This window comes from Trichosurus vulpecula, chromosome 6 (genome assembly GCF_011100635.1).
Source record: "Trichosurus vulpecula isolate mTriVul1 chromosome 6, mTriVul1.pri, whole genome shotgun sequence".
In the NCBI taxonomy this organism is placed as follows: Eukaryota; Metazoa; Chordata; class Mammalia; order Diprotodontia; family Phalangeridae; genus Trichosurus; species Trichosurus vulpecula.
Window position 1 is genome coordinate 15689212 of NC_050578.1, and position 24364 is coordinate 15713575.

Below are 24364 nucleotides of genomic sequence, written 5' to 3' on the forward strand. Positions count from 1 at the left end.
GATAGCTATGACATGTTTTTTTTTTTTTTCCAAGAAAAATTAACAACCTGAAAGAGAAATGTGTAGTTTTATATCAAATCCACTCTATGTTCTGCTGTGTACATGAAAAAGTCCCTTTTTTGTTTTTGTATTTAAGGTTTAAGTGAATAAAAACTTGCTAAAAAGAAAAGAGAATGAGAGATAATTTAAGAATTAGCAGACTGTCCTGAGTCACAAAAAGTCATGAAAAAGAGCCTAAACATCATATTTCAAGAAATTATAAAGGAAAACTATCCAGATATCTTAGAACCAGAAGGCAAAGTAGAAATGGAAAGAATTCATGGGTCACCACCTTATAGAAATCCCAAAATGGAAACTCCCAGGAATAGTAAAGCCAAAATCCAGAACTTCCAAGTTAAAAAAAAATAGTGTAAACATCCAGAAAGAAATAGTTTAAATATTGTAGAACCACAGTCAGGATCATGAAAAATTTAGTAGGTACCAATATAAAGAAACGGAGGACTTAGTTCATGATACTACAGAAGGTAGAGGATCTAGGATTACAGCCAACAATAACCTACCCAGGAAGACTGACTATAATCATACAAGGGGGAAATGGACTTCCAGGTATTCCTGATTAAAATACCAGAACTAAATAGAAAATTTACTGTTCAAGCAAAAGACTCAAGAGAGGCACGAAAAGGTAAACATGTGAGAGTGAGAAATCACAAGGAATTTAATATAGTTGATCTGTTTACATTCCCAAATGGGACAATAATACGTATAGCCCATTAGAGCTTTATCATCATTAGGGCAATTAGAATGAGTGTACTAAGACAGAGTACATAGGTGTGAGTCTTTTATGTTAAGATGAGCTCAAAAGAAAAATGGAAGGCCGAGAAAGGGGTATGTACTGGGAGAGGAAGAAAAGAAAAGAACAATGGGACAGATTATCTCACATTAAAGAGGCATGCAAGAAGAGTTTTTATAATGTAGGAGATATGGAAGGGTGTACGCAACACTTGAACCTCAAATCCATCTGAAACGGTTCAATAAGAGAATAATATACTGTGATGGCAAGCAGGATAGGACTTTCTGCCTTTATTTTTTCTTTAGGAGTGCTTCTCAGCACTAAGGCAGTGAAGTACCTTTGATGAGTCTTGCTTTTCAAATGTAATGGCAAGCAAAGTGGACTTTTTGTTGTCTTTTGTTCTGGAATGCTTCTCAGCACTGAGGTAATCAAGTGCCTTTGAGTCTTGCCTTTGTTTCAATTGGGAGTCTTTGATGGAATTGAGTCTTTGATGACCTACTTAAGAAACAAGAAAGCTTCAGTCCTGTTTCCACAATCCGGCTAGCAGCTTCTGTGGGGCTGTAAGATCCACCAACAGCCAGCACCCAGAAAGCTGCCAAAAGCACAGGTTCTTTTGATCTGCTTAATTAAGGAAAGCAAGGTGAAGGGGTTGACAAGCTTACTTTAATTCAGCATACAAATATCAGTCACTTAGTTCAGGGGAAGAGACCAGCATATTGAACTTCAGAGCAAATTGCAAAGAAATTACAAACATCAACAGACAGACCAATTACAGACTCATAGTTACCAACATCTAGGTTCAGCCTGGGAGCTCAGAACAAGGGCTGGCCCAGAGTCACTCGCGCCACCACGGCTGTGGGGAAGAGCTCTCAAGAAAAAACAGCCGACCCCTGGTTTTATATCTTTTTCAGGGTCAGGGGTGAGTCACACATGCAACTCACCCATGTGACCTAGAATTGTCACAGAGAGGCAACTTAAACCCACATGGTCTAAAAGCCTCTGCTGTCCCAGACATGTAAACTAGGCCCTCCCTGGAGTTAGCCCTACCTTGGGCTCCACCTTAGTTGCCAATCCACACCCACTAAGGTTTTACACCTAATAGGGATTTGGGCCTGGGGCTTAGCACTTAGTAAGACTCAATGAAATACACTGAATTAATCAAAGCAAACAAAAGCCAAACTCTTCAAGGGCACTTGTTGAACTAAGTGCTAAGGAGCCCATTTTGCTTACCAACACAAGTCCCCAGACCCCATATCCCATACCCTTTTGCTAAGTAGGTGCTAAACTCCAGGGCCCTGAGAAGTGTATACATGCTCTGAAGTTGGTGTTTGTTTTGGGGGTTTCACTCATCGGAAAAGTAGTCTCGTGGTGTGCCCAGACAAGACTCTAGGTAGCCATTAAGAGCCCCTCCCTCAGCTTTGAAAATCCAGATGTTGGTGCTTCTCTTTCTGGTAACTATGTATTGTGATTTGGTCAGACAGATCTGTCTGTCTGTTGATGTGTGTTACTTTGCTCTGTTTATAATTCCTGTTTGTAATCTTTGTGTTTTCTCTGAAAGTTCAGGGTGCTGAGTTTTTCCCCTGAGCTAAGTCAATGATATAAGTATGTTTAATTAAAGTGATATTGTTAACCCCTTAAAGTTGATTTCCTTAGAAAAGCAGATCAAAGAACCCATGCTAGCAGACTTCCTGTGTGCTGGTGCTGTTGATCTTACAGCAGCTGCTAACAACGTTGTTAATACATATACTTACATACATAGTTGGGTACAGAATATACAATGGGAAGTAGAAGAAAAGGAGGTGGTTGATTAAAGGAGACAGGGGTTAAAAGTAAAACAAACTGTTAAAGAAGGTACAGGTTAAAAAAAGAGTAAGTATAAGAGAATAGGATGGAGGGAAACACATAGTCAGCAATCTTAACTGTGAATGTGAAAGAGAAACTCATCCATAAGAAGGAACAATACAGAACTGCATAAAGTTCAGAATGGATTGGAAGATAATTCCCCAGAATATTCTGTTTACAAGAGGCACACCTGCAACGGAAGCATACACATAAAGTTTAAATATGGGACTTGAGCAGAATCAATTGTGCTTAAGTTGAGGTAAAAACAGCAGGAATGGTGAACATGATTTCAGACAAAGCAAAACCAAAAATAGATCCAATTAAAGAAATAGACAGTAAAACTACATTTTGCTAAATGGTACTATAAATAATGAATTAATATTAATATGGGCTATATAAGTACCAACTGCCATAACATTTAAATTCTTAAGGAAGAGTTAAATAAGCTACAGTAGGAAAGGGTAAAACCATAATAGTGGATGATCTTAATCTGCCCTTCCCAGACCTAGAGAAATAACCATTAAATAAATGAGAAAGAAATTAAGGGGATACATGGAATATTAGAAAAGTTAGTTGTGATAGACAACTAGAGAATATTGGGAATAGAAAGGAATATATCTATTTCTCATCTGTGCATGTCACCTTCACAAAATGGATAAGGGAATGAAGTATTACAAACAAATGATAACAAAAACCTCACTAATAAGCAGAACTATTAAACGCATCTTTTTTTTTCTGACCACAATTGAATTAAAATTTCATTCAATAATGGACCCTTGAGACATTGTTTAAAAATTAATTGAAACTTAAATAATTTAGTCCTAAAGAATTGGTGGTTAAATAACAAATCATAGAAACAATAATTTCATTAAAAAGAGAAATAATAAGACACTATCTCAAAATTTGTAGAATGCTGTCAAAAAAGTGCTTAGGAGAAATTTACATTTCATAAAGCTTATATCAGTAAGGTAGAGTAAGAGCAGTTCAATGCAACTTAAAAAGGCAGAAAATAATAACTCCTACACCAGGGGGGTGGAGCCAAGATGGCGGCTGGAAAGCAGAGACTAGTGTGAGCTCCCTGCCGAGTCCCTCCAAAAACCTATAAAAAATGTCTCTGAAACAATTCTAGAATGGCAGAACCCACAAAAGAGCAGAGGGAAGCAGGGCTCCAACCCAGGACAGCCTGGATGGTCTCTGGGTGAGATCTATCCCACACAGAGCTGGGAGCTGGGAGTGGAGCAGTGCCCAGCATGAGCAGTGTGGACCAACCAGACCAGGAGCTTGGCAGAGCGGGCCCTAGTGCCCTGAATCAGTGAGCTGCGACAGTTACCAGACATCTCAACCCACAAACACCAAAGACAACAGAGGTTAGTGGGAGGAGTTCGAGGTTCAGCCACCGCCCCCAGGGCAGCGGAGGTGGGGCAGCTACAGCTGCTGTTGCTTCCGGCCTCAGGCCCATCTGGTGGGAGGAATTAAGTGGCGGATCAGAGCAGGAATGAAGAGCCTGCTGAAAATCTAAGTCCAGTACGGGTTGGGGGTTCTTGGGGAAGGAGGAGTGCTGGTGTGGCAGAGCTGGCACATCCCTCCCAAACAAGGAACATAGAACTTTCTGGTCTACAAGCAGTCATACCCCACTGAAAAACTCAAGGGTAAAGTTAGTTGGTTGGGAATATGGCCAGGCAGCAAAAACACACCCAGATTCAGTCTCAGACTTTGGATTCTTTCTTTGATGACAAAGAAGACCAAAACATACAGCCTAAAGAAGGCAACAAAGTGCAAGAGCCTACACCAAAAGCCTCCAAGAAAAACATGAACTGGTCCCAGGCCATGGAAGAGCACAAAAAGGATTTGAGAAAGCAAGTTAGAGAAGTAGAGGAAAAATTGGGAAGAGAAATGAGGAGGATGTGAGAAAACCATGAAAAACAAGTCAATGACTTGCTAAGGGAGACCCAAAAAGTACTGAAAAATACACTGAAGAAAACAACACCTTAAAAAACAGACTAACTCAAATGGTAAAAGAGCTCCAAAAAGCCAATGAGGAGAAGAAAGCCTTGAAAGGCAGAATTAGCCAAATGGAAAAGGAGGTCCAATGGACCACTGAAGAAAATACTACCTTAAAAATGAGATTGGAGCAAGTAGAAGCTAGTGACTTTATGAGAAATCAAGATATTATAAAACAGAACCAAAGGAATGAAAAAATGGAAGACAATGTGAAATATCTCATTGGAAAAACCACTGACCTGGAAAATAGATCCAGGATGGATAATTTAAAAATTATTGGACTACCTGAAAGCCATGATCAAAAAAAGAGCCTAGATATCATCTTTCAAGAAATTATCAGGGAGAACTGCCCCAATATTCTAGAGCCACAGGACAAAATAGAAATTGAAAGAGTCCATTGATCGCTTCCTCAAATAGGTCCCAAAAGACATCTCCTAGGAATATTGTCGCCAAATTCCAGAGCTCCCAGATCAAGGAGAAAATACTGTAAGCAACCAGAAAGAAACAATTTGAGTATTGTGGAAACACAATCAGAATAACCCAAGATCTGGCAGCCTCTAATTTAAGAGATTGAAGGGCTTGGAATACGATATTCCAGAGGTCAACGGACCTAGGATTAAAACCTAGAATCACCTACCCAGCAAAACTGAGTATCATGCTCCAAGGCAAAATATGGATTTTCAATAAAATAGAGGACTTTCAAGCTTTCACAGTGAAAAGACCAGAGATGAATAGAAAATTTGACTTTCAAACACAAGAATCAAGAAAAGCATGAAAAGGTAATCAAGAAAAAGAACAAGAAAAAGAAATTGCAAGGGACTTACTAAAGTTGAACTGTTTTGTTTACATTCCTACATGGAAAGATGACATGTATGATTCATGAGATCTCAGTATTAGGGTCGCTGAAGGGAATACACACACACACACACACACACATATATATATGTATATATAAATATATATATATATATATATGTGAATGTGTATTTATGTGTATATGTATGTGTATATATATATATATATATATATATATATATATATATATATATATAGGGAGAGAGAGAGCAGACACAGGGTGAGTTGAAGCTGAAGGGAAGATATCTAAAAGAAATAAAATCAAATTAAGGGATGAGAGAGGAATATATTGAGAGAGGGAAATAGGAAGAGATAGAATGGGGTGGATTATCTCACATAAAGGTGGCAAGAGGAAGCAGTTCTGTGGGAGGAGGGGAGAGGGCAGGTGAGGGGGGAATGAGTGAATCTTGCTCTCATCAAATTTGGCCTGAGGAGGGAATACCATACATACTCATTTGGGTATCTTACTCCACAGGAAAGGAGAGGGAAGATGATAAAAAAGGGGGGGATGAGGGAGGGGAGGGCAGATGGGGGTGGAGGTAATCAAAAACAAACACTTTGGAAAGGGGACAGGGTCAAGGGAGAAAGTTCAATAAAGGGGGATGGGTCAGGAAGGAGCAAAATATAGTTAGTCTTTCACAACATGAGTATTGTAGAAGGGTTATACATAATGATACACATGTGGCCTATGTTGAATTGCTTGACTTCTTATGGAGGGTGGGTCGGAAGCGAAGAGAGGAGAGAATTTGGAGCTCACAGTTTTAAAAACAGATGTTCAAAAACAAAACAAAAATTTTTTGCATGCAACTAGAAAATAAGATACACAGACAATGGGGCGTAGAAATTTATCTTGCCCTACAAGAAAGGAAGGGAAAAGGGGATGGGAGGGGAGTGGGGTGACAGAAGGGAGGGCTGACTGGGGAACAGGGCAACCAGAATATATGCTGTCTTGGAGTTGGGGGGAGGGTAGAAATGGGGAGAAAATTTGTAATTCAAACTGTTGCGAAAATCAATGTTGAAAACTAAATATGTTAAATAAATAAATTTTTAAAAAAGTTTAAAAAAATTAAAAAAAACAGACACCAATACATAGCTTAGTGTGAGAATTCAATGAATTTATGTATACAAAGCACTGTGAAAACATTAAAATATTATATAAAGTTCTACTTTAAAGAAAAGAAAATAATAACTGCTAATTAAACCCCAAAATAGCAATCTAGAAAATCAAAGGAGAGATTAACCAAATTAAAACCAAAAAAGCTTAAACTAAGAGATTTTTTTAATCAACAGATAAGCCTTTGGCTAAATTGATTTTTTGAAAAAAGACAGATACGATTTACAACCGGTGAAGATGAAATAAGAGAAATTGTTGGGAGCTATTTTGGTCAACTACATGTCAAATTTATGAAAAATGTGTATAGAGGGTGGAACAACTATTGCATCAGCATCAGCAAAGACAAAAGACAGAAGAATAGCAAAAAATAGAAGGGTGGTGATGGTAAACATCAGCTTAGAACAAGTTGAAAATTGTTAAAATAATACAGACATCAAAATGCCATAAATAAAACACATTTATATAAGATAATAAGTTTTTAAAATAACTCCCTTACTCTATGAGGTAGGTCGTGAAAATTTTTATTATTACTTTTAAAAACTATTATTTCTTTATTTCAGATGTTCTTTTTTTTAAAATTTAGAGTTAAAAATTTTCTCCCTCCTTGTGCACCCCCCCATAGAGAAGACAAACAATAGGATATCATTTATACTTGTGAAATCATGCAAAACATATTACCATATCAACCATATTGCAAGAAAAAAAAGAAAAAGAAAATAAGAAAATTATATTTCAATTTTCTCTCAGACTTCATAAGTTCTTTCTCTGAAGGTGGATAGCATTTTTCACCATGAGTCCTTTGGAATTATCATGGATCATTGTATTGATCAGAGTAGGTAAGTTTCTCATAGTTGATCATTATAATATTTCTGTTACTGTGTATGCTGATTTCTTGGTTCTGTTCACTTCACTTTGCCTCAGACCAAAAAGGTCTTTCCATGTCTTTCTGAATGCCTCTCCTGTCACTGCTTATAGTACAATAGCACTCTGTCACAGTCATATGCCACAACTTGTTCAGCCATTCCCTAACTGATGGGCTTCCTCAAATTTCAACTCTTCACCACCACAAAAGAGTTGCTATAAATACTTTTGTGCATATAAGTCCTTTTCTTTTCTTTTCTTTTCTTTCTTTTTTTTGGATCTCTTTGGGACACATATCTAGTAGTGATTTTGCTGCGTCAAAGGGTATGCACAGTTTTATAACCCTTTGGTCTTAGTTCAAAATTATTGTCCAGAGTGGTTAGAGCAGTTCACATCTATACCAACAATTCATTAGCATCCTATTTCCCCTCATCCCTTCCATCATTTGCCATTTCTGATAGGTGTGAGTTGGTACCTAAGAGTTGCTTTAATTTGCATTTCTCTAATCGATGGTGATTTAGAGCATTTTTTTCATTTGACTATAGATAGCTTTGATTTCTTTCCTGGAAACTGCCTGTTCATATTCCTTGGTAATTTATCAATTAGGGAATGGTTCTTATTTTTATAAATTTGACTTGGTTCCATAAATATTTGGGAAATGAGGCCTTTATCAGAGAAACCTGATATGAATTGTAGGGCAAATCACTCAACTATTGTTTGCTTTAATCCACAGGAGAAGGAAATGACAAACCACTACAGTATCTTTGCCAAGAAAACCCCAAGGACAGTGTGGTCCTTGGGGCCAGGAAGAGTCAAACACAACTGACTGACTGAACAACAATAGCAAAAGGACAGTTTTCAGAACAAGTGAGGTAAAACTCTATACTGTGAAAACCAAGCCTAAATTATTTGACTGAATTATAGGGAGTACAAAGCAGCTGGGATTCTGGAGAGTCTGAAATCATTTAAATATAAGGAAGGAAGTTGGGTATTTAGTCTAAGAAAAGCTAAGAAAGTAGAGTCACATGGTTGAGAGGTTGTGCCATGAAAGGGAACAAACTTGTTTTGTGTATTTCTAGAGATAATACAAAGAAAACCTTTTTTTTAATGATGTGAGGTATTTGAAAATGGAATGCACAAACCTAAGGAGGTTGGTGATAGAATAGATCTGCTAGAGATAAAAGCTGGGCTTGTGATTCTTTTGATATAGATTACTTTTAGATGTGATATATCCCTCTACCAAATTAGGTTGGCACCTTCTTCGAAATGTATAGTCATAGAAAGTTGCCAAAGACTGAGAATGTAATTAATTTGCTTAAGATCACATAGCCAATATGTGTCAAAGATGACACTTGGACCCAGGTCTTTCTGGCTTGGAAGCCAGTTCTGCTATATTGTGGCTTAATTTATAATAGTCCCATTCTAGAATACATGAACATATAACAAATTATTCTAAAATACAGAATGTCAGTATCTGTCAGTTGGGGAACAGATGGTTAAATTATGGTTGTGAATATAATAGAATGACAAGTGCAGAATTCAGAAGATCTTAGGAAGGCTTATATAAAGCGAAGAAGAACAAAGCAAGTAGAACTAAGAGAAGACAATGGCCACAAAATGATGTAAAATCATACTCAGTGACATCAGAACTCAGATCATTGCAATGACGAATCTTGACTCCAGAGAGGCAATGATCTATTTCCCTCTTTTTGGCTGTTTACAGGTCTGTAATGGTTTCTGGAGGACTTCAGGTAAGAAAAGGGGCATATATTGTCAGATGGTCAATGTATTGATTTGTTTGGTTAACTGTATTTCTTTGATGCAAGTGAACCTTCTAAAGGATTATGTGTGACCAATACACTTAAAAAAGGAAAAAATAATATATCAATAAAACTTAAAAAAATATTTGAATGGGTTCCTCTATGGGATAGTAACCACTTTTCAGAGATATTCAGGTGACACTTCTATGTAAGAGATTATCTTATATAACCTTTAATTTCAGATCTAAGATTTATAAGTGAATTTTTGGAATACAAATTAGGAATTACACATATTATATATGCATATTATATATACACGTATATATTATACATATACATACATACATATATATGTATATTCCTATATGTATTAAGGGAAAATAATCAGTTTTTACCCTTTACTTCATCTAACTGTGGCTAAATTCATCACACAATAAATTTTCTCAATATCACATTAAACCAAATTATATTTCATTCAACCCTATTCCTTGGTTTCTGGTCTGTTTCATCTGAGAAATACATAATTGGAAAAAGAAGATACTCTTGTAGCATGAGATTTAAAACATAAACACTGTCATCCTCATGGAAAGTGGCATTAGTATATAGGCGTAGTGGATAGAGGACTTGTTTTGGAGTCAGGAAGTCTTGAGTTCAGATTCAACCTTAGGTGATTCCTGGTTAATTAAGTAATTCTGGGTAAGTCACTTGTCCTCCCAGCTTCAGTTTCCTTAACTGTGAAGCGGGGATAATAAAAAATCTCATAGGGTGGTTGTGATTAGATTGTAAAGCCCTTTGTAAATATTAGCTATTATTATTATTATTATTATTAAAAAGCACTAGATTTGAAATCTGCAACTTAAAATCTATATTGTCTTGGGGAAATTACCACTCCTCTGGACCTGAGTTTCTTCCTTTGTAAAATGAGGAGGTTGGAACAGTAGATCTACAAGGTTCCTTTTAGTTCTAAAGCTATGATCTAGAAGAAGGCATGTATTCGATAGATCCATTATGAAATATTTAAGGGAAGGTAAGGGCAAAACCCATACAAGATAAGATTTGCACAGCTTGACACTCAAATGCTTGTACCTCTTACTATGCTTACTTCTTATGTGACCCTGTGGCAAACTACTTAGCCTTTCTGTACCTCAGTTCCCTAATCTCCCACCTATCCCCCTCCCCATCTTCACTTGTCTGATATCCTTTTGTATCTTGTTTTCTGTCCTTAGAATGTAAGCTCCCTGAAGACAGGGGCTGTCTCTTCATAAGCATTTCAGTTAATTATATTAATGGAAAATGTCCTATACATAACGCCTTGATTTTTTTCAAGATGACTTTGTATTATCAATCTTTTTAGACACTCCCAACAAGAGCACTTTGTCTTGTCCATTTCATAGGTAAAGAAAGTGAGGTCCAGATATGAGTTCCAATGATATGACCAAATCTGGACACCAATTTAGTGGTCAATATTGGATCAGAAACTCAATGTTCTCACTCTTCAATCTGTAACTTCTTCATTCCTCTCAATCCCATTGCCTTCTATTTACTCAATTTGTGTTTTAAGTTAAGCAGAAAGTAGGCATTTTATAGCACTTTTCCATGTGTTCTCAGATGTAATTACACTTAGGATAAATAAGTCATCAAGAAACTATAAATCAAGCAATTAATTAGCCATCATGACCTTTTAATTCTTCCGAGTTAAAATAAGCTTCTGCCCAAACTACAGGAAAGACGTCAACAACGCACCGTTATTTAACTATTATCCAAGAGTGAGCAGGCAGTTTTCATGCAATTACAGTAATTAAATTTTCCAACATACAATTTAAAAGTGTTTGGTTGAAAACTGGAAGTTTCAGCATCAAACATATCCATTAATTCCTTTATTGAATAAACCAAGTACCTACTATGCGGAGTGCACTGGAGAAAGCAAACATTTAAATAGTATAAGGGACTGAGATGGGAAACATAAAATGGTAAGCAATTACTTAGGACCTCCCAAATCTCTTGCCATCTGTTTTTTTTTTTTTAATGCAATGCAATTTATTTATTTAACATATTTGGTTTTCAGCATTGATTTTCACAACAGTTTGAATTACAAATTTTCTCCCCATTTCTACCCTCCCCCCCCACTCCAAGATGGCGTATATTCTGGTTGCCCTGTTCCCCAGTCAGCCCTCCCCTCTATCACCCCCCTCCCCTCTCATCCCCTTTTCCCTTCCTTTCTTGTAGGGCAAGATAAATTTCTACGCCCCATTGCCTGTGTGTCTTATTTTTTAGTTGCATACAAAAAGTTTTTTTGTTTCTGAACATCTGATTTTAAAACTTTGAGTTCCAAATTCCCTTCCCTCTTCCCTTCCCACCCGCCCTCCCTAAGAAGTTGAGCAATTCAACCTAGGCCACACATGTATTACTATGTATAACCCTTCCACAATATTCATGTTGTGAAAGGCTAACTACATTTTGCTCCTTCCCAACCCATCCCGCTTTATTGAATTTTCTTCCTTGACCCTGTCCCCTTTCCAAAGTGTTTGTTTTGATTACCTCCACCCCCATCTGCCCTCCACTCCATCATCCCCCTGCCTTTTATTTTTTTTTTTTATCTTCCTCCCTCTTCTTTCCTGTGGGGTAAGATACCCAACTGAGTATGTATGGTATTCCCCCTCAGGCCAAATCTGATGAGAGCAAGGTTCACTCATTCCCCCCTCACCTGCCCACTCCCCTCCTCTCCTAGAACTGCTTCCTCTTGCCACCTTTATGGGAGATAATCCACCCCATTCTATCTCTCCCTATCTCCCTCTCTCAGTAAGTTACTCTTTCATCCCTTAATTTCATTTTATTTCTTTTAGCTATCTTCCCTTCATCCTCAACTCACCCTGTGTCTGCTCTCTTTCTTTTACATATATATATATACACATACATACACATACATACATATACACATAGATACATGCATACATACACATTCACTTATATATATACATAAACATATATATATGCATATATATATATGCATATTCCGTTCAACTACCCTAATACTGAGGTCTCATGAATCATACTCATCATCTTTCCATGTAGGAATGTAAACAAAACAGTTCAACTTTAGTAAGTCCCTTGCAATTTCCGTTTCTTGATTACCTTTTCATGCTTCTCTTGATTCTTGTGTTTGAAAGTCAAATTTTCTATTCAGTTCTGGTCTTTTCACTGAGAAAGCTTGAAAGTCCTCCATTTTATTGAAAGTCCATATTTTGCCTTGGAACATGATACTCAGTTTTGCTGGGTAGGTGATTCTAGGTTTTAATCCTAGCTCCACTGACCTCCGGAATATCGCATTCCACGCCCTTCGATCTCTTAATGTAGAGGCTGCCAGGTCTTGGGTTATTCTGATTGGGTTTCCACAATATTCAAATTGTTTCTTTCTGGCTGCTTGCAGTATTTTCTCCTTGATCTGGGAGCTCTGGAATTTGGCAACAATATTCCTAGGAGATTTCTTTTTGGGATCTATTTGCGGAGGCGATCGATGGATTCTTTCAATTTCTATTTTGCCCTGTGGCTCTAGAATATCAGGGCAGTTCTCCTTGATAATTTCCTGAAAGATGGTATCTAGGCTCTTTTTTTGATCATGGCTTTCAGGTAGTCCAATAATTTTTAAATTATCTCTCCTGGATCTATTTTCCAGGTCAGTGGTTTTTCCAAGGAGATATTTCACATTGTCTTCCATTTTTTCATTCCTCTGGTTCTGTTTTATAATATCCTGATTTCTCATAAAGTCACTAGCTTCCACTTGCTCCAATCTAATTTTTAAAGTAGTATTTTCTTCAGTGGTCTTTTGGACCTCCTTTTCCATTTGGCTAATTCTGCCTTTCAAGGAATTCTTCTCCTCATTGGCTTTTTGGAGCTCTTTTGCCATTTGAGTTAGTCTATTTTGTAAGGTGTTGTTTTCTTCAGTGTATTTTTCAGTATTTTTTTGGGTCTCCTTTAGCAAGTCATTGACTTGTTTTTCATGGTTTTCTCGCATCCTTCTTATTTCTCTTCCCAATTTTTCCTCTACTTCTCTAACTTGCTTTTCCAAATCCTTTTTGAGTTCTTCTATGGTCTGGGGCCAGTTCATGTTTTTCTTGGAGGCTTTGGTTGTAGGCTCTATGACTTTGTTGTCTTCTTTAGGCTGTATGTTTTGGTCTTCTTTGTCACCAAAGAAAGAATCCAAAGTCTGAGACTGAATCTGGGCGCGTTTTCGCTGCCTGGCCATATTCCCAACCAACTAACTTGACCCTTGAGTTTTTCAGTGGGGTATGACTGCTTGTAGATTACAGAGTTCTATGTTCTACGTTTGGGGGGGAGGTGCCAGCTCTGTCGGAGCCGCACTCCTCCTTCCCCAAGGACCCCCAGTCCAGGCTGGGCTCAGATCTTCGGCAGGCTGTGCACCCCTGCTGTGATCCGCCACTTAATTCCTCCCACCAGGTGGGCCTGGAGCCGGAAGTAACAACAGCTGTAGCTGCCCCACCTCCGCTGCCCCCGGGGCTGGAAGCCGAACCGCGAACTCCTTCCACTCCCGCAGCTTTTCCCACTAACCTTCTCAGCAGTCTTTGGTGTTTGTGGGTCGAGGGGTCTGGTAACTGCCGCAGCTCACATATTCAGGGTGCTAGGGCCCCCTCCGCCAGGCTTCTGGTCTGCCATCTGTTTTAATGATATTACTACATGCCTTCCCTTGTCCAGATCCTTGGCTTCACTACATGTTAGTTGAATAGGTCTATTATTCTAATCTCTGAATACTATCAAGCTGCCATTCAGGAAATAGAACTGTTTGATGTCCTTTAACCTTGTAAAGAAATTTTAGTAAAACTATCTCGGTGCTAAGAGATCTGGGCTCAGTAAAGACTGCAAATCTTAGGTAATCAACATTACAATTTTGACTTATCATTTTTAAAATTTTTGTTATGGTAACATATTTGGGGAAGCTGTTTTAGGCCCCAGCTGGCACCACATCAAAGGATGGCAAAGGGAGGTAAATAGCTAATACAGTCAAAGAAAGAAAGCCAGGTGTACTTGTGGAAAGTACTAGATTTAGATTCAGAGGATCTAGATTTGAACCTCAACTCTGCTGCTGACTGTCCCTGTGACCTGTGGTAAATTAGACTTTTGGGGTCTTAGTTTCCCCTTCTCCAGTCTAGCCTTACCCCAGCTTAACCAGTATCTTTTTCTGTGTTATTTTCCCCAATAGAATATAGACTTTTTGAAGTCAGGGGCCTTCTTACTTGAATGTATTTGCATAGGTTTTTAGATTGCATTTGTATTTGTTTAGCTTTGTTGGCTTAGAATGAGTATAAATACCAATTGTTTTCTGTACTGGCCAGAAACTCTGGGTGTCTTCCCCTCCTAGGTTGACATCTTTGTCTTGATAAACTGGACCATGAACTCAAGCCCTCAGTAACTGAATGGGTATGGCCTTAAACCAGGGGTGGGGAACCTGAAGCCTCAAGGCCACATGTAGCCTTCTAGGTCTTCCAGTGCAGCCCTTTGACTGAATCCAAACTTCATGGAACAATAATTAATAGAAGGATTTGTTCTGTCAAATCTGGAGGTTCTCTACCCCTGCTCAAACTGAGACCTGGGAAAGATTTTAATTTAGGCCAAGGTCATCCACTGCAATGTAGGCCATCACCAATCCTCTTGACCTTTGTCTTGCCATTGGACTTTGATGACTGGAGGAAAGAGTGAGGCTATTTTGTAGTTCTGCTCCACTCCTATCCAGTTCACACTCAAGTCAAGACATTGCCCTCATGATGTCATTGGTCCTCTTGAAGAACAAAGGATTAACATTTGTATTCAATACAATACATAGCATGCCCTTATTAAATTCTCTGTCATCTATTCTTAAAAAGGGATTAAGTTAGGTAATTACTAAAGTCTCTCTCAGTACTAAATCCTATGATCCTACAAGTATTATTTAAGAGACTGCAAAAGCTCTGCTGAACAAAATTTTCATTCCCACAACCCCTAAAATTCCTATTAGTATTGTTAGTTCTGGAAGTATTCAGTTAGCCAAGCACTTTAACCGGGTTAAGGCGTTATACTGTTAAGCTTCTAATATCAATATATCGATAAAGATATGCTTGTTGAATGGTTTCATTTGAACATTACCTTATTTTGTCACATACTAGTGAGCAAGTTTCTAAGAGTACCAGAGGGAAGATGAGTGCTTATGTTTTGGTAGGGAAAGGCTGTAGATACTAAGAAGCAGGGATGATAGGGCAATATAAGTGGAAATTATGGCCTATATGAAATCACTGAAGAGTCAGAATAAAACCAGCTCAAGATGGAAAAGGACCCAGACAGATTGCACCCACTTCAAAGATTTTCTGAAGCATTACTGCACTTGGGAATGATGGCTTTTGTTACTAAAAAGGAAAAATTAAAAAAAAATGATAGAAGTATATACCTCAAGAAGATTTTTATTCAAATTGAGGGAAGGACAGTAATAGTAATAGCATTTTGTAGCACTCGAAGATTTGCAAAGTACTCTTCAAATGTTATTTCATTTTATCCTTTTGACAATCCTAGCAGATAGGTGCTAGTACTATTCCCATTTCACAGATAAAGAAACTGAAACAGACAGAAGTTAAGTGATTTGTTCAGGGTCGCATAGCATCTAAGTGTCTGACTCTAGGTCCAGTGCTTTATTCACTGTATACCACTGTGCCACCAAGCTGCCCTAAGAACTGCCTTGAGGACATAATTATTTTAGAGGCATTAATGGAAAGAGTACTGGATCTAGAGCCTGTTCAAATCCCACCTCAGAAATTTACTAGCTATGTGACCCTGGGCAAGTCACTTAAACTCTGTCTCAGTTTTCTCACCTGTAAAATGGGGATCCCAGGGTTATTATTAGGATCAAGTGGAATACTAGTTATAAAGCACTTAGCACAGTGCCTGGCAGTTAATAAATACTTATTCCTCATGCACTTCCTTTGTAATTAGAGGGCATGCATTCAAATCCTAGCCTTGCCATTTACTCCCTTGGGAAAACCATCGACCTTCTGTGAGGTCCAGTTTCCTCATTTTAGGGAGTTGGAATAGATGACTCACAGGTCCCTTCCTGCTCCAGATCAATGTTCCTATACTCATTTCCCCAATCCGATGCAACTACCATTTATTTCTTCAGGACCTACTATGTCCTGTGTTTGGTGCTGGGTATATAAAGACAAAACAAATAAAAATATTCCCTGTCCTCAATAAGCTTAACATACTTGTTAAGGAATAAATCACATAAATAGAAAAGGTACTGTTAAAAGGAAAATCCTTTGTGTGGGCTTTCACCCTGCTTAATGAGGCAAAACTATGGAAAAAAGAAAATTAAAAGGAGTTTATTAAACAATACATCAGGGTAGCAACACATTGACAGGCTGATCACTAGAGATCAGCAAGGGATTCAAGATAGATCCAGCTTTTAATGCTAACTTTCATAATGAGATAAAGACAATTCAGATAGGTCCACATCAGCAAAAGGGGCTGGGCCATTGCATTTTAGCTCCTCTCCAATTTCTCCATCATATGGAAATGAGATTATTGATAGGGGGAATGGGCTCCTATTTGCTGGGTAACAGGTAGGGGATAACCTGCTTTGTGCTAGATAGCAGAGAACACAAAAGCTACAGACTGGGGATGCCTCCTGAACACTGATGAACAAGTACTCAGAAAACAAGCCAGGCAGAAAACAATGGAGGTCACTACATAAATTTCAATAGTACCAACAACATATTTCTTTAGAATGGCTCAGTAATACAAAGTGGTCATACTTGAAAATCAACTAAAATAGATCAGTACTAATGCCAATACCCTCAATTTCAATTCAGCCTAATACATTTGAAAGAAAAAGAATTGTTATTCCCATATTGGAAATTTAGAGTAAAAAAAAAAACTGCACACAGATGTCAAAATATATTTTTTGTCAATACAAGCATGTAGTGGGGCAGCTAGGTGGCTCAGTGAGTAGAGGACTGGCCCTGGAATCAGGAGGACCTGAGTTCAAATCCTGCCTCAGACATTTGACACACTTACTAGCTGTGTGACCTTGAACAAGTCACTTAACGCCAATTGCTCTGCCTTCCCCCTCCAAAAAAAACCACAAAAATAAAAAACAATTATAAGCATGTAGATATCAATTATTTCTTAAATAGGTATTCAATGGAGAAAAAATAGCTTTTTAACAAGTTGGCTCTGAAAAGCTCAGCTTGTTTCTTGTGAAAAAATCATGACTGATAAAGAACATACTACAAAAGAAAAGGTCTTGGACATCCAATACAAAAAAAGAAAAAGTCAATTTTATTTTCAAATAATAGTGTCCATAACCTCAACATCATATTCTAGACATATGTTAGACACGCAATGTGATTTTGCAGGATTTCTTGTCAGAAGATATAAAAGGTTTAATTATTGTTATTATTATTAGCCTGAATGAGTACAGGAGTTCCTGTACTGTCACGAAATATCATGTCAATCTTCAAACACAGTTTTTGAACTCCAGAATCTCAGAGTTGAAGAAGATATGAGAGATCAAAATAATACCAAAACAGAAATCCCATATTTCTGAGAAGTTATCATTGATATTCTACTTGAAGTCCCATAATGAAGGAAAGTCCGGTATCTCCCAATGAAGCCTGTTCTATTTGTATATACTTCATAATTGTTAGGAAGTTTTTTCCAGAATCAAGCCCAATTCTACCTCTCCAAAACTTTGAGTCTTTGCTCATAGTTCTACTCTCAGAGGCAAAAGACTAAAACTACATGTCCTTTTACTTGGCGGCTCCTCAAATTCTATAAGATAAATTCTATATCCCTCTGAAATCTTTTAATTTTAGCTTTCAATCCTTTCACCAGGCTGGTCATACTGCTCTCTATTCACTACTCATTCCACTAAGTAGTCTTTCCAAAATGTGGCACCCAATAATGAACACACAATTCTAAATGTACTTTGACCACAACAAAACATGGCAAGATTATCTATGCCTTCGTCATGGGCATGGTATTTCTATTAATGCAGCCTAAGATGACATTTTTTTTTTGTTTTTTGTTTTTGACTGCCATGTCACATCACTGACTCTAATTTATCTTGGAATCAACTAAACCCCAAAGTCTTCTTGACATCAGTTGGTGTTGGGCTATGTCTCTTTAGTTCTATATATCTCTCTGTTGAATTTCTGAGTCAAGTATAGATCTTCACAATTATTGATTTTAAGTGTTACTCTTTTAGTCTAGATGGCTGAGAGATTTTGGAATCCCAGTTCTATCATCCAACTTTTTTATTTCTCTCATCTTGCTGTTATCAAGCAAATTTACTAAGCCTGCCATCCATGATTTCATCCGAATTATTGGCAAAATAGTTGGATAGATTAGGGATATGGGCAGATCCCAGAGACCTTACACTAGAGAAAATTAAGATTTATCCTGATCATGACTCTGTGGATTTGCTTGGTTATGCAATAAATTCTGAATACAAAAAAAATTTAATTATCTTGAGTAAGTCTCTTGATTATGCCAACAAGGATAAAGACAATTTCAAGCAATTTCAATTTTCAACAGTACAAATTTCTGAGTGATGAAATGTCTTCTGGACTATCCATGATATTCCCCTGATCTAGCAATCGTGTGACCTACCAAAAATGAGAGTGAATCTGCTGTGTTGAGGAAGTGATCTCATTACACTTTAAAATTCTACTAAATTATCTCTTTATATTTATGTAATATTCTTCAATTCAGTTTTACTCTAAAGACTCATTATGAGGTAATATTGAATTAATTCTTTTAAAAATATTTATTTCATTTTCCCCCAATTCCATGCAAGAACAAATTTCAACATTCATTTTTAAAAGTTTGAGTTCCAAGTTCTCTCCCATCAAACAGCATTTCTACAAAAGGTGCTCCTGAAAACACTGGCTGAGAGCACTGGTGTGGATTTCTAGGCCCAAGGCTTTTGGGTTCAGGGTCCAGAACTGTTTCCTTCAGGGTGAGAGGGGAAGATTGTAGTCAAAGTGGTAATGGTTTGACTTGCCAGGCACATGGTGCTTCCTGTTTCTTCCTCGTGGTGACTTTCCGGCCCCATTTAATTAGCTTGGAATGGATTGACTCTTCTCTATAACAGCTGCTTCCCTCACATGATGGCTATGAGTGCTGCACTGAAAGCAGGATCAATGGTCTGGTGGTAAGGGAGAAGGTGTTGCCAATCCCAAGTTTGCATGCTGATATTCTTGTTGGTGGCAATTGGCCAGCCATTGTTGCTGGTGGTTAAGTGGAAGGTGCATCTCTTTTCAATGATATCTGTAGTGGCTAGGCTGGGGGAGTAGTTTTAGTGGTTGAGGGGAATGTTGCTATTGCAAAGGATCTTTTGCTCAAGGTCATAGGTTATCTCCATTAGAGCCTGAGGAAAGATTATGGTCAAGGTGGTGTGGGTGGTTTGACTTATTTGGCACATATCACCTTCCTTCTCTCCTTCAGAATGCTTACTGCCTCAGCCAGGCTGGCTTGCCTGACCATTGTGTGTCTGGGAAAATGATTAACCCCTTCTCTGTAGGAGTTGCTTCCCTGGATCATGGCTTTTAGGGCTGGGTTCAAAGCTTGAAGGGTATTTGTGTGTGGCCTGCTGCCATTGTTGGCCAGAAGTTCACATAGAATCCTCACTAGTAAAAAATACTCTCTTCCAGTAAGTAGAATTTGATAGATGATGTTCTTTTTATGTGCTCACTCAAAGACGGTTGGTTACCAAGCCCTGAATCAAATACCAAAAAAGATGTTTCTGTAAGGCATTCTCATCATGGAACCCAAGGGGCTTTTTCCTTTTTTTTTTCAAATACAAGCTTGTTATATTTACATTGCTGCACAGATATGGTAGTCACTTTCAATACAAGTTTCTACCGTGAAAGACACAATGCTAAGACATTTGAACACAATCAACAAAATATCCTTCCCCTCTAGCTAATAATTTTATTATGACTCATACGCTTTCTGTACTTGCTTTTTTATTGTGTGATAAAATGCAGCAAATCCTTAACTGTATCCTTAACTATCCATTGAGAGGTAAATTAAACCTTTAAAGATTTAATAACATATGTCAATATGTTAATAATCTACGTGATACAGAGGAAAGAGTGCCATATTTGGAAATGGATGACTCAGGTTAAAGTACTACCTCTACTATTTACTCCCTGTGTGACTTTGAACAAATCACTTAACTTCTACAGGCCATGCTTTCCTCATCTGTAAAATTAAGTGGTTGGGCTAGATGACCACTGGTGCTTCTATTTCTAAACCTATGCTATCAGGATTTCTAATTTCGCCAGCATGGAGGAACTGTCAGCATGGAAATTCCCTCCATCAATATAGATCAGAACTCATCTATGACTTAGAAGATAAAACCTAAGGACTGTCCAAGGCACTATGAATTACCTAGGAAGATATCTAGTAAGGGTCCCAAGCCTCCCTGAATCTAAGCTCAGTAGTCCTCATAGCAGGTAATTCCTATAAATATTTAGGGAACCAAATGATATCATGAAGAATGACACTTTTGTTCAATTATTTAAAAAAGGAAATACAAGAAGGCCGTGGCATTTACTTAGTGTTTATGAATTACAAAACCCTTTGATACTCACACAACCCAGTGAAACAGGTAATACATTTATTATTTTCCATATTTACAGTGGAATAGACCCGGAGGGGAAATTGACTTGCCAAAGTCAGCTAACTTGTTGGTTTCTTATAGGGTCAAAATTTAAACCTACATCTTCTGACCTGGGATCAAATGCTCATTTTGCTATGCCATAGTTGCCTCAGAAGATCAGGCTTATTGTCTCAATCATTTTATTGGTATTGATAGTTATTTAATATCAATTTAGTAACTTCAGTAAGGGCCAGAGCCTAAACTAATCAACCAGAAGAAAAGCCTGGACCTAACAGCTTCTTTGTTCTCTGAGTAAACTCAGAGAATACCTCTTCTTATGTCAACAAGCCTAGATGGGGCTGATGTAAAAAAACATTCTTTCCTCTGTTCATGGCCATTAAGGATGAGATACTAAGACACTATCTTGAATCATGGAACTTTTTCTTATCTTAATATTTTATATACATATACAATGTTATGTTATGTTAATGGTAAAGAAAATACAGATGTCCTGGGTCATGATTTCAATTGACATTTTATCAACTCTTTTTACTTATTGTATGTATAACCTATTCAATTAAGAAATTCCCTTCTTATACTGTGATTAAACATACACGGAGATCATAAATTTGAGTGACACAGACATGCTGAGTTGGGACTATCCTGAAATGGATTTAAGCCTTCTCATTCTTTTGTTCAGACAGTCAGATTTTACCTGGTGCCATACATGTATGTATTCTGCTAGCTTTAAGGGAATAAATTATATATACATACATACACACACACACACACACACACACACACACACACACACACACACATATATATATATATATATATATATATAATCTCCATTCCCTATCCTGTTTGCCTCCTTTAACCAAGCTTTCAGGTTAACAGTCAAAAAACAAAAGAAAAACAAAACAAGAAAAAAAAAACTTTTTTATTTTAAAAGTCAATTATAGGTGCTAAAACTACATCCAAGGGACAATACCGTCTCAGCCTTCAATGCTTCTTCTCTATACTATGTAACTTGGTGGTATCTGTTTATAGAAAATAACTAAATATAATATCCAACCCCATCTTGTCCATGAGCTCCAACATGAGATTTCCAACTGATTTCCAGATGATTTTTTCTAGGTGTCCCACTGATTCTTCAGATCTCAAATGCCTCCATCTGAACTCAACTCATTTCCCCCTATACTGACCCTCTTCATAATTTCCTAATATATTTTGAAGGTGTCAGCAGAAATTAATTTAAAAGGCCACACATTTTGGGTGAGAAATTCAGTATGTTCTTTTACTTATCCACTTTAGACTACACCCTCTATAAATGTTAGCAATGCTTAGTCAATTGAACTGCCATATCATTCACAGTATGTCTGGAAATATCCATAGAATGTAAGCTGCCTGAGAATACCAATGTTTTTTTTGGTTCTGTGTGCAGTGGTTCATAATTATTTTGGGGGGAGAGGGGACCTTTGATTTCATATTGTAGGGAACAACCAGTGTGGAAACTCTTTCCAATGATATAGATCAACAACTCTCCTGTAACTTATAGTTTTAGAGATTTATCTAAGATACTGAGAGTTTAAGTGATGCATCCATGGTTAGACAGCTTAGATGCATCAGAAATAGGATTTTAGTATAGGTCTCCCTGATTTAATTATCAATTTTACCCACTATGGCACACCAACTATTGTCTTACAAATAACAGGGACTTAACACAAGTCTATTGGAAAATTGAATCTTATTCACTAGGTTGTGTGGAAGTTTCTTTTTTTATGACTTTGGATAACTAATAGATATTTTTAGTTACTAATCACACTTCTCAAAAAGTGTCAAATATGAGAGGGAAGATGGCAGAGTACGTCAAAAAATTCCAAGTTCTCAAAGTTTTCCCCCACAAAAGAGATAAAACAGCACCTTAGGGCCAACAAAGTGAGGTTAAAGATAAATAAGAATAGGGGCACAGCAGGGGTCTTCCTGGGAAAATTTAGAGGATCAGAAGAAAAATCCTAGGACAAGGGTTGGTACCTGTGAAGAGTAAGCATCTCCAGGCTACGGTCTGCAACAAGTGGCAAGCCCTGGGGTTAGTTGGTTTGAGAGGTTGCCTCTGCCCTGGACCCAGCCACAGGAACTTTTACCCTGGGACAGTGAGGGCAGTTGGGTACCTGAGCCCAGGAAGATCAAGGGAACCTCTGGTGACAAGGAACTCCAGACCCAGCTGTTCTGCAGAGAGTGGTGGCGTCAAAAAGGAAAGAACACATATCCAGTGAGTGCAGAAGCAGTGGGGCAGAAAGACCCTGGCTGTGGGCACTTACAAGAGGTTGGAGGTTTGTCTTTGGTTCCAGGCTGGAGGAGGGAACTGAAGATCTGAGACAAGAGGCACCATCCCCCATACCCTAGGACAAGAGGTAATTAAAAAAAAAATTAAGCTATTGCCACTAAAAATGCACAGACAAAGGACAAAGAATTCAAGCACAGAAAGCTATTCTGAGAATAGAGAAGATCAGGGTTCATTTTCAGAGGAGGATATTGAAGTAAAGAAACCCCCTTCTACCCTAAAAACTAATGCCAAATGGTCACCTGCCTGCAAAGAATTCACAGAAGATCTTTAAAAATCCAATGAAAAGGAGCGGAGCAAAGATGGTGACTGGAAAGCAGGGACTTGCTTAAGCTCTCCCCCAGGTCCCTCCAAACACCTGTAAAAATGGCTCTGAACAAATTCTAGAGCTGCAGGACCCATAAAATAGCAGAGGGGAGCAGGGCTCCAGCCCAGGAAAGCCTGGATGGTCACTGGGAAGGGTCTATCATATGGAGCTGGGAGCAGAGCGGAGCACCACCCAGCATGGCCCACACCAGAACCAACCAGACTGAGAGCCAGGCAGAACAGGCCATAGGACCCTGAATCTTTGAGCTGTGGCAGTTACCAGACTTCTCAACCCACATATGTCAAAGACAACAGAGCAGGTTAGTGGAAAAACTGCTGGACCCAAGTGAAAGGAGAGTGTGGTTCACCCCAGCCCCAGGATGGCTGAGGTGGTGTACCTCTGGGTGTGCTTCCAGAGTTCCAACTGCTATTGCTTCCAACCCCAGGCCAACCCTGTGGGAGGAATTAAGCAGCAGATCAGAGTAGGAGTGCAGAGCCTGCTTAGATCTGGGTCACATTCCTGGTTGGCAGTTCACGGGGGAGGAGCAGTGCTGCTGCGGTAGAGCTTGCTGTGTAGAAGCAGCTCTGAAAACAGCAGCACAAGGCCCCTAAAGCTTGGGACAAAGTACTCTCTACAAGCAGGCATACCTTGACAAAAAGCTCAAGGGTCAAGTAGTTGGCTGGCAACATGAACAGGCAGTGCAAATGGACTCAGATTCAGAATCAGACTTTAGAATCTTTTTTGGGTGACAAAGAAATCAAAACACACATCCAGAAGAAGTAAACGAAGTCAAAGAGCCTACATCAAAAGCCTCCAAGAAAAATGTGAATTGGTCTCAGGCCA